General features: G+C 37.7%; 1 non-coding gene across 1 annotated transcript; it reads right to left on the bottom strand.

The window, feature by feature from the left end:
* Positions 1 to 1,498: 1,498 nt before the first annotated feature.
* LOC128293370 (small nucleolar RNA R71) lies at positions 1,499 to 1,604 on the bottom strand. Its single transcript, XR_008283554.1, has one exon. It is a non-coding gene; the product is annotated as a small nucleolar RNA R71 (small nucleolar RNA).
* Between the last annotated feature and the right edge of the window lie 10,363 nt (positions 1,605 to 11,967).

The following is an 11,967-nucleotide window of genomic DNA, read 5'->3' as shown; positions in this document are numbered from 1 at the left end:
TATTTTATTATGAATTAAACCCCTTAGATACCTAAGGGGGATAAAACCTATAATGGATCTTGTTATTATTATCTAAACTGTATGATAAATACTTGATTTGTTCTTAATTATGTGTTCTTAATGCTTGAGTTAATATTCTGGGTATTAATTCATGATTTGATGTGCTTATGCAGATGAGGAGTAGACCCTGCCTAAGAGTAGATTTGGCATAATTAACCGGAGTTGATCGAACGCCTAGAAATAAGGTTACAAATTTTGCCTGATTAGGGTGAAACCTAAAATGGGAGTCCATAGAGTGATTTACTGCTTACCTAGGGTTTTTAATTAAGAAAGAAATTTCGATTAATTAAACTAAGGGTTAGACGTTATTAGTCTCAAAAGGGATAATAACATAGGTTAGGGAGTCTCACAGATCAAGTAAAGTGAATAATTCGTCCGGTTCAGAGTTAGATAACAAGTGAAATCTAGGTGGATTCCTCCTTGGGTGTCGTCTTTATCAATTGCTTCTCTTCAAGTCTTTTTCCAAATTTTCTCTTTGCTTTAATTAAAGTAGTTAATTAGTTTAGATAATTAGTTTAATAAACAAACCCTTTTTTTCTAGGTTACATAATAAAAAGATAGTTATTACTAGTACTTTTGGTTCCCTTGGGTACGATATCCTGGTCTTGCCGTTACTATACTATTGTTCGATAGGTGCGCTTGCCTTTTCGTCGTGATAATAGTTAGTCTAGGTTTGATCTTCATTATAAATATTTATTACTTGTTACAAATCACACGATCAAGTTTTTGGCGCCGTTGCCGGGGAACTGAAATATTAGGAACACTAAATTTTTATTACTTTAGCCATTTATTTTTCTTGTAATTTTATTTTATTTTATTATTTATTAATTTACTTTTTCTCTCTTTTGGTAGGTTTTTATAGTCATGACTAAAAGAAACCCGTCAGGACCATTACTTTTTGAAGAAGAAATCGATCGTACAATTCGCAAAAATCAAAGAGAAATAAGGCATGGTTTACGATACACGGAGAACGAGCTAGAAGACGATACTCAAACCCCAACCGAAGAGATGGCCGAAAATCCAGGCAATCAGCTGTCTCCTGCAATTGTAGCTAATCAAAATCCTACTCCACATACTATGTATGACTATGCTAAACCTTCTTTAACAGGAACTGAGTCTAGTATAGTTAGACCTGCTATTACTGCGAATAATTTCGAACTAAAACCTAACACAATTCAAATGATACAGCAGTTTGTTCAGTTTGATGGTTTGCAAGATGAGGATCCTAACACGCACTTGGCGAATTTTATTGAATTTTGAGATACATTCAAAATCAATGGCGTTTCTGATGATGCCATTCGTCTTTGGTTATTTCCCTTTTCACTGAGAAACAAAGCTAAACAGTGGTTGAACTCGTTACCACAAGAGTCTATCACTACTTGGGAACAAATGACCGAGAAATTTTTACTAAAATATTTTCTGCCAGCTAAAACGGCTAAATTACATAATGATATCTCTTCTTTTGTGCAGATGGGTTTAGAAACACTTTATGATGCATGGGAGAGATACAAGGACTTACTAAGAAGGTGCCCTCACCATGGGTTACCGCTTTGGCTACAAGTTCAAACGTTCTACAATGGTGTGAATCCCTCGACAAGACAAATGATTGATGCAGCTGTTGGCGGAACCATCAACAATAAAACATAGGAAGATGCATATGAATTTATAGAGGAGATGTCACTGAATAACTATCAGTGGAAAGTTATGAGGAAAAATCCAACGAAAACAGTCGGCGTTTATAACATCAATTCAGTCACCATGCTCTCTAATCAGGTAGAACTTCTCAATAAAAAGATTGACAGTTTACTTGGTTCTACGCAGTACATCCAGTAATGAGGTGTGACTCAAGCGGAGGAGGTGTGCATACAGAATACCAATCCTTCAATCCTAAAACTGAAGAAGAACAAGTCAACTATATGGGTAATAATAACTTTAGATCTCAAAATAACCCATATAGTAATACCTATAATGCAGGTTGGAGGAACCACCCAAATTTCTCCTGGGGTGGTCAAGGGAATCAAAAGCCACAAAATCCTCAGGGTTTTCAACAGCCACCTTATCAATAAGAGAAGAAACTAAACCTTGAAGAGATGCTTTCTAAATTCATCTCGATGTCAGTAACCCGTTTCCAAAATACTGAGATAACACTTAAGAATCAACAAGCATCGATCCAAGGACTCGAAACTCAGATAGGCCAGTTGTCTAAACTAATCTCTGAATGACCACAAGGTAGCTTACCAAGTAATACTGAACCTAATCTGAGGGAACACCTCAATGCAATTAGCATTCAAAATAAGGACGGACTCATTTCACCCGAGCCAGAAATACAGCAAGACAACGCAATGAACAAAGGACGAGAAGAGGTAAACAATAATGATCTCAAACAGGTAAGTAAAAATCATGAACCTCGTGTGCCATATCCTAAAGCGATGACGAAAGACAAAACAGAAGAATAATTTGGTAAGTTTTTCAAACTCTTAAAGAAATTACATATTAACTTACCCTTTATTGAAGTTCTTTCGCAGATGCCCAACTCAGCAAAATTCTTAAAGGAGCTTCTGAGCAATAAAAGGAAATTAGATGCTACATCGCATGTGGAACTCAATGCAGTCTGCTCAGCTATCCTAAAGAATGAGCTACCTAACAAATTAAAAGATCCAGGGAGTTTTACAATTCCTTGTTTAATTGGTAGTCTATCTGTGAATAATGCTTTAGTTGATCTAGGAGCAAGTATAAATGTTATACCGTATAAAATGTTTAAACGACTAGGTCTCGGTAAATCCAAATAGACTAGGATAAGCATACAATTGGTTGACAAAACAGTTAGATTTCCTAAGGGTATTATTGAAGACATTCTCGTTAAAATTGATAAATTTATTTACCCAGTAGACTTCATTGTCTTAGATATGGATGAGGATAACGAGGTACCTTTAATTTTAGGACGACCATTTTTAGCAACTGCCAGAACCATTATTAATGTAGGCACAAGAGAGCTAACACTTCGTGCAGGTGACGACGCAGTAACACTCCAAGCGCGCGACTCAGTCAAAACCTCTAAGACCCAAGCTAATGCTATAAAACCTGTCAATGATAAAACTAATATTCAATCGTCCTTGCAGGAACTTCTTTGAACCAAGACAACAGAGACAGTGCGCTACTATCGTGAAGAGAACAAAGACGTCCATGAAGAACGAAGACTACGAATAGAGGAGCTAGATGAATGGCGAGAACACAAATCGAAAACACATGATAAATCGAAACTATGCAAAAACAAGCCCGATACCTCTCCTAATCAACTTAAGGTTGGCGATACAGTATTACTAGATGCCGTTGATCCTCACATTGTCACTACCACACAAAATGACGAAATCCCTCTTATGGTACTCAGTATTTTCCCATTCGGTACGGTTGAGGTGAGTCATCCCAAGTTCGGCACTTTTAAGGTAAACAACACCCGATTAAAACCTTATTTTAAAATTGACAGCAGGAACGAGGAGTATGAAATCCTCAAGCCACCATGATAAATCAACAGAGAGGTAAGTCAATCTTAGACTATAAATAAACGCTTCTCGGGAGGCAACCCGAGCACTAACATATTTTGATTTCTTTATTTTTAACTTCTCACACTTTGAATCAATTAACTTAGTCTTTGAATTGCAAAGTTTTTTAGCACACACGGCTAGGCACACGGGCGTGCCTAAAGCTGTGGCCAAATAGGGGAAGAAACACGGCAGTGCGATGTGGCTGTGTTGAAGCAGGACATGATTTCCCCAAAACACGGGGTACGATAAATCCCCACGGCCGTGCGACATGGCCGTGGGTGAACTTGATAGGAAAAACACAGGTGTGGGGATAGAAAACCACGGGCGTGCCAGGGACAAGGCTCGATTCTATTTCTTCGACACGGGCGTGCGACACACCCGTGCTATTCAGCCACGTACAACAATACACGGGCGTGCTACCATAAAACATAGGCGTGGGAGAAGCGAACAAAGCTAGGAACGGCTGTACGATATGGCTGTGTTTGACACACGCCCAAGACACACGGGCGTGGGATAGTAGCCAGGCACGACCTAAATTGAAAAATTCGAAAAACACGAGCTCACCCTCAAAGTACACGGGCGTGGCCCTAGGCCGTGTGCACCTTCCCTATATAAACAAATCACTGTTCATCTTCTCCCCCCTTTCAAAACCCTAGCTGAAAACTCCTCTTCCCCACTCCCTAATCCTTATTTCGGCCACTATTCCCAAGATTCTCACTTCCCCAACCCTCAAACCACCCTGAAATCCATTCCCCTTGCATTAATCCCTACTTTCCCCTCTCTATACCCTCCATTTTCCCACCACACGGCTTCCTCTCCGCGTCACACGCCCATGCTCGCCACCACACGCCCGTGCGCCGCCATACCATAGCCTTTGGTTCACTTTCTCAACTTTATTTTTTTTCAATTTATGTTGCTACATTAGTATTCTATATGTTTTACATAGATATTGTACTATTTTGCTTTAGACAAGTTAGGAGTTTGCTTTAGAATTTTCTATATTTGAATTATTTAAGCAACTAAATAGCATATACTAGTTTTAGGCATCTTGCTTAACTACTGATGTATCTTGGATTCTATCAATACTCATATATTTTCAGGTACATTATATTGTCATCGAGAGCAAAAAAAGGCCGCGGTCACATCCTCAAAGAGACGTAAGGGACCGAGTTCTTTCTTGGTACGTGCTACAGCCGAAGTTCGGCACTCGTTCCTTGAATTTCTGCAAGCTTCGCAGGAGGATCTATTTCAGATACTACTCGCACGATCCATTACCACATGTCGCTGCATCGACTGGGCTGCTGTAGAGCAAGTCCAGCTCACTGATGCCATCTGCGCCCTCCTGCCCACAAACCCATGGGAACGATTCTTCTCTATTACGATTCTGCTCTACTTTTCATTTACAGGTGGTGATGACGAACAATGATGACCCAGGCACCATTCACTTCTGATTAGGCGGTCTAGTTCGTGCGATGAGTGTCCCAGAGTTTGGAGTTCCTCTGGGACTTTACACCGATGAGTTTATGGAGGAGGAGGACATGAATACACTACCACACAATAACCACATCTCTCTTTCCTTATGCTGGAAGGCTTTGGCAGCACTCTCTCCCACCTACGACTCTAGCCGCTCGAAGGCCTCAGCTCTCCCCCCTTTCCTACGATATCTCCATGCTATATTGGCACACACCTTGACTAGGAGGAGAGAGAGCACCGACGTCGTCACCACCCACGACGCCTACTATTTATGGTGTATAGTGAATGCACACGTAACTGACTTGGCCTACTTCATTGCTTTTGCCATTCGCCATCAGACCGAGCAGCATAGGAAGGGAGTGATCTCCACTGGCCCCTACATGACTCACCTTGCCAGACACTTCGGCCTCTTCAACACCACGGCCCAGTCATCAGCGCTTACCCTGATAGGTCAAATGTCCCCATAGGGCATCACGACTATGTTACACATGAGGATGATTGAGCGCCGACGTGGGAATGATCCTCCTCAGCACCGTCTATCTCATGCCATTGACGAGGAGGATCTTGAGGACATTCCTGATGATGTTCCCCCACAGCATGAGGAGCCTTCCACCACGCCACCTAAGGAACGACCAGTTCATGCGGCTGCTTCATTAGCACATCTTTCCGACCGACTCGCCCACTTCGAGCAGTATTGCACTACGTAGTTCGAGATGATTCACGAGCGAGATCAGCGACGGGACTGACAGATGGACGATATGCTGGCCATGATGTAGTAGCTGTGCCAGCACTTTCACATCGCCACTCCAGCACCACCACTTGAGGGCCCCACCGACGAGGATCATTAAATCCTCCTTTTTTTTATTCTTATTTTTATTTTATTTTATTTTATTTTTATTTTTATTTTGATTTTTGTTTTCATTTCAATTTTATTATTTTATTTTGAAAGGCATATCTATATTAGTAAATTTTACTTTTTTCCATTTTCTGGTATTTCTAACAAGTAATTCCACTACGCTCTCTTCCACACCAACTCCTAATAAGCTCTTCATGATTCTACAAACTTCCAAGCAAAGCTGCTAGGAATATTTTACGGAATGAGGAAATAAAAAGGAAACAATACCTAACGAGTGTCATGTTCAATGACCCAATTTCTTCATCTAGCCAAGAACAATGGCAGCTACCACTTTCCCTGAATACTCCATCCTCAGAATCAAGCTCCACATCCATATAACAGGGAGTTTCACCTCCCTTCCTCTTATGATTTTCTTTATTCTGAATAATCTATCTTTGTAGATTGAGGGTAATGTACATCTTAAGTGTAGGGGGTGAACATGAAACCTAACTTTTCGCATTATTCTCAAATCCCTGAATTTGGTCTTGTGCTTAAGTGATTTTCTCATAATATTGATAGAATGAATTCTGATTGATCTATAATTATTGTTGATATGTTGTGAATTAGACCTAGGGAATTATACATTATTATTTGATTATAGGACCTTAAAGAATCGAGCATGATAAGTTGATAGTTTGAGAAATAAAATTTTTTAGACTATTTTTCCTAAATTGAGGTATTATCTTGAAATCTTAAGTATACAGGAATTTTTGGTGAGATTTTTGAGCCTATTGAGCATATAACTTTCTTTCTTGTTCACTTCTTTTGTGGTTTGAGTGTGTCAACATTGAACTATTATTCTAGAACTTGCTTCAATTATACATGTCAAGATCACACGTATGATTTGATATATTGAGATGATAAAGGCACTTAGGATTTAACCCATTTACTCCATAAAAAGCCTTTCCACATAATTAAGCCCTTAGTGAAACCTCTTGAGCCTACTAAACCTTCTTCATTGATTAACCCTCATCATTAACCCATTAACCATTATTGTTGAAATCCTCCTATTTAATTTGACCCTTTTTATTGAGATTGAATTTAATATTGTTACCTCGCTATTTTTACCATTTTTTGTTACTGAATCATGAAGTATGTTTTCTATATTGTATCGACTTGATTTGTTCTTAAAAAAAAACTCAGTATTATATTGTAATTCTCAGCAAGCTAAAGTTGTCATCAACTCATGTAAAATAATTCTAGATATTTGTTTGTGGTTCAGTAATTAAGTTTTTGATAGTGGGGTAATATATTAAAATTATCTCGATTCTAACCTTTGTCTCTTCAGCTTGTATCCATACCTGTAACCTAAACCCCGTTACAACCATGCAAAGACTTTTTGATTAGTGTATCATATCATTTACAAGTGGTGGAGATTTGATTTTCATGCAAGCCTATGGTAATAACTTTTCATGTTAGACAATCGAGTGCTTAATCTTAAACCTTAAACACATTGAGTGATTTGAGTGAATCTTTAGTGAGGATGTCATCTCTTGTATATTTAGGACTAAAGTTAATTACTTAGAGGAAGGAGATTACCTATGATTTTATTATTAAAATATTCGATTTAGATTGTTTGAAGCTTTTAATGCCCTTATAGTTGAATTCTCACTGTATGATTTTTTGTGGAATAACTTATAACATTATTAGTAATGATTATGTTATTGAGAGGAATGAATTCTAGCAGTAAATGAGAATTTTGCTTGAAGACAAGAAAATGCTTAAGTGTGGGGGTATTTAATAAACGCCAAATTATACATATCTATACCCTAAATACTTAGCATATTTATGGATGTTTATTACTAGATTTGTGGATTTTGGTGCTCAATCTGGTTATTTCATGTTTTGTACTCAAGAGAGCACCAAGAGTCGAAAGGAGCCAAAAACGAGCTAAAAAGGGACAAAATAGACCAAATCGAGAAGATGACACGGCCTAAGCCTTGCCACACGGGCATCTCACACGCCCGTGGCCTTCTGGGGTGTCGACTAAGGTTTTTAAAATTCACACGGCCTGGACATTGAGCCCACACGGCCGTGTGCAATTTAACGGATCAAACACGGCCTGGTAATCACGTCACATGGCCGTGGAACACGGGCGTGTCCCTTTTTCAAACAGTTGTATTTTACACGGAAAAGTGTACTTAGGGAGGGAGAAAGCAAGTCCAAAGCCTATATAAACACCCTAAGTGTGACCTAGAAGGGGGCCACTCTTTCTAGAACTTTTCTGGAATACAATACCACATGCCGGGAATTACTTGAAGAAAGCCAGACGATCCATCTCAAAAGCCAGAGCTACTCCAAGACTGAAGATCTCTCTCAAAATTCCTTCAGGGTTTTAGAGTTTTCTTTATGTTTTGTTATTTTCATACTTTTGAGATGTACTCTTATTTTATTATGAACTAAACCCCTTAGATACCTAAGGGAGATAAAACCTATGATGGATCTTGTTATTATTATCTGAACTATATGATAAAACTTGATTTGTTCTTAATTATGTGGATTTGTTCTTAATTATGTGTTATTAATGCTTGAGTTAATATTCCAGGTATTAATTCATGATTTGATGTGCTTATGCAGAGGAGGAATAGACCCTGCTTAAGAGTAGATTTGGCATAATTAAGCGGAGTTGATCGAATGCCTAGAACTAGGGTTACGAGATTTTGCCTGATTAGGGTGAAACCTAATATGTGAATCTGTAGAGTGATTTATTACTTCCCTAGGGTTTTAATTAAGAAAGAAATTTCGATTAATTCAACTGAGGGTTAGACATTATTAGTCTCGAAAGGGATAATAACATAGGTTAGGGAGTCTCACGGATCAAGTCAAGTGAATAATTCGTCCGGTTTAGAGTCAAATAACAAGTGAAATCTAGGTGGATTCCTCCTTAGGTGTTGTCTTTATCAATTGTTTCTCTTCAAGTCTTTTTTCCATTTTTTCTCTTTGCTTTAATTAAATTAGTTAATTAGTTTAGATAATTAGTTTAATAAACAAACCCCTTTTTTCTAGGTTAGATAATAAAAAGATAGCTATTACTAGTACTTTTAGTTCCCTTGGGTACGATATCCTGGTCTTGCTGTTACTATACTATTGTTCGATAGGTACGCTTGCGTTTTCATCGTGATAATAGTTAGTCAAGGTTTGATCTTCATTATAAATATTTATTACTTGTTACGAATCACGCGATCAATATCACATATAAATATATCATTATAACCTAGTTAATCATACCAAAATAAGCCATTACTAGCCATTCCAATGGCTAGGTTACAAAACATCATTATCAAGCTACTAATGGTCAAGTTGTCCTATACATGCCATTATACCAAAATGATTTTACTAAGTATACCCAAAATGACTAGTTGATAGTGTGACTGTGCTCTAGTGATCTCTAACCTTCACAAGCTTCTGAGCATCTCGAATAGCACCTGCTCCGGTAGAAATTTCGCAACTTTGAAATGTATCGAAACCTTGGGTAGTAAAAAAAAGTGGGATACTGTATTTCCAGGATTGAATTTCATATACGAATGAATCTCGTAATCGTAAGAAAGTAGGTTTTTTAGTGACGGGCCTAGCAAAAGAAAAATTAGGATAGGGCCCTGCGGGATCCTCCCCTCAAAATCTGACATGAGAGTTTCCTCTCATCCGACTCAAGTAGTTACACCAAATAAAGTAAAGTAAAGGAGTTCTCGCTTGACGTAAAACAGATAGTGGATTTGTTTCTGTCTTTTGTTGAATCTTTTTCAAGGCTCGATAGATAATTTGATAAGCCAATGATTTTTTTCTGTGTTTCAGAATACGGTTAACTAACATGTTAATTAATCGATTACGATAAATTGGATCAAATATTGCAATTTTTTCTTCTGCAGTACCTCGACGTGACATGAGCGTGAAAGGGGTTCAAGAATCCATTTTCTTTTTATAAGGGCTAAAATCATTTATTTTGGCTTTTTGACCCCATATTGTAGGGTAGATCTCGAAAGATATGAAAGATCTCCCTCCAAGCCGTACATACGACTTTCATCGAATACGGTTTTCCACAGAATTCCATATGTATCAATGAGATCGAGTATGGAATTCTGTTTACTCACTTTAAATTGAGTATCTGTTTCCCTCCCTTTCCTACTAGGATTGGAAATCCTGTATTTTACATATCTATGCGATTGAGTCCTTGGGTTTCCGAAATAATGTATAAAGAAGTGCTTCAAATCATTGCTATTTGACCCGGAGTGAATGCTTTCTTTTTTGCCATTTTTTCATCTGTGAGTTGTTAATGAACCCACCTCATTCATTGACTTTATGTAATCTAATCTTTCTATCAAGCATGCCTTTCATTATATTATAAAGTAGGGGCCCATGACTCTATTCTCTGTTTTTTTTATTCAGTGCTTAGCCCTTGCATCTAATTGAACTAAAAAGAATACATAATATAGAAAATAAGAATCCACTTTGAATTCGAATGAAATATATATATTATTGTTATATTGATATTGTTTTTGTTCTAGTCAGATTTGTAATATGAATTCCCTTACCTTTTGCAGAGATATATGGCGCCATTCTAGGATTCCATTTCCTAGTACCATGACGAAAATGAACTCCTGCTTCCAATATCTCTTCCAAATTTATGTTCCAATATCTTCTTGCCATTTATGTTTGCACTTCCTCACTCTCTATCTCTTTTTTTAAGTAAAGAAAAGAGAGACAAGACACCCTGAAATAAATAATAGTTCCAATGGAACCTTTTCTTCTACCGGGGATTGGTCGTTTATCCATGAGCCAAGCCATTACTTTCTATTCGTTATTCTCTTTATTACTATTAACAAATTAACAACTCAAATGACCACAACAAATTATCTTAAAAATCATTAAATTCTATACCTATAAAATAGAAGCCTGATGTATCATGTAAATTGTTTGAAATGAAAGAGTCAAATAATTCTCGGTGGTGGAAGAAAATATCTCTCATTTCTCCCCTGAAGAAATTCTCTTTTTTTGTTTCCAAAAGAATGTTGTTATGTTACCGTGACCGATACACTAATCCTAAGTTTTTGGAATGCTCCAAATTCCACTTGAGCATCCAAATCTGGATCAGTACCGGCAAAAACATCTCTGAATAGGGTTCTAGCACCATGCCAAATGTGTCCGAAGAAGAAAAGCAAGGCAAACGAAGCATGCCCAAAAGTAAACCAACTCCTCGGACTACTACGAAAAACACCATCGGATTTCAAAGTAGCACGATCTAATTCAAAATTTTCACCCAATTGAGCACATCTAGCATATTTTTTCACACTAGCAGGATCGCTATAACTCACTCCATTGAGTTCGCCGCCATAGAACTCAACAGTTACACTTACTTGTTCGACACTATACTTTGATTCTGCCTTTCTAAAAGGGACATCCGCTCTAACAATTCAGTCTCCATCTACCAAAACAACTGGAAATGTTTCAAAAAAAGTAGGCATATGACGTACAAAAAGTTCACGCCCGTCTTTATGTAACACCCAAAACCCGGCCCAGACGTTATGGCCGAATCTGAAGTGCCATATTGGAGTTGAAAACCCACGTTCCGTTTTAGTGTCTTAAAAACCATATATTTTGTTGAGTTAACAAAGTGTATGGAAGTCGAGCACCGTAGGTATCCGAGACAGAGGAGGTGAGCCATGAAGGTCGCTAAGTACCAAGCTCTTTGATTGGATCCAATCCTAGACATGCCCACAACCATAGCCACACTTTGTTATATCGAGTTTTAAATTTGTTCAAGTGGACATCTTTGATAAATCGATTAATCGTGGCATTGAGCTATTTTGAAAACAAGTATCGTTTTGAAAACACGTCCTAAGTCTAGCCCATTTGAATAATTATCAACCAGGTTTAAAGTTATTAAAATTAAAATAATCCCGAAAAGAAATAAAAGGAAAGTTAAAATGGCCTTATTGCAACCCCAAAATAAATAATAATTAAAGGAAATTCAATGAAAGCCAACGCTTATTTAAAAGTCCA

This window comes from Gossypium arboreum, chromosome 5 (genome assembly GCF_025698485.1).
Source record: "Gossypium arboreum isolate Shixiya-1 chromosome 5, ASM2569848v2, whole genome shotgun sequence".
Classification (NCBI taxonomy): Eukaryota; Viridiplantae; Streptophyta; class Magnoliopsida; order Malvales; family Malvaceae; genus Gossypium; species Gossypium arboreum.
Note: the sequence above shows the minus strand (reverse complement) of the source record. Positions and strands in the feature narration are given on the sequence as shown.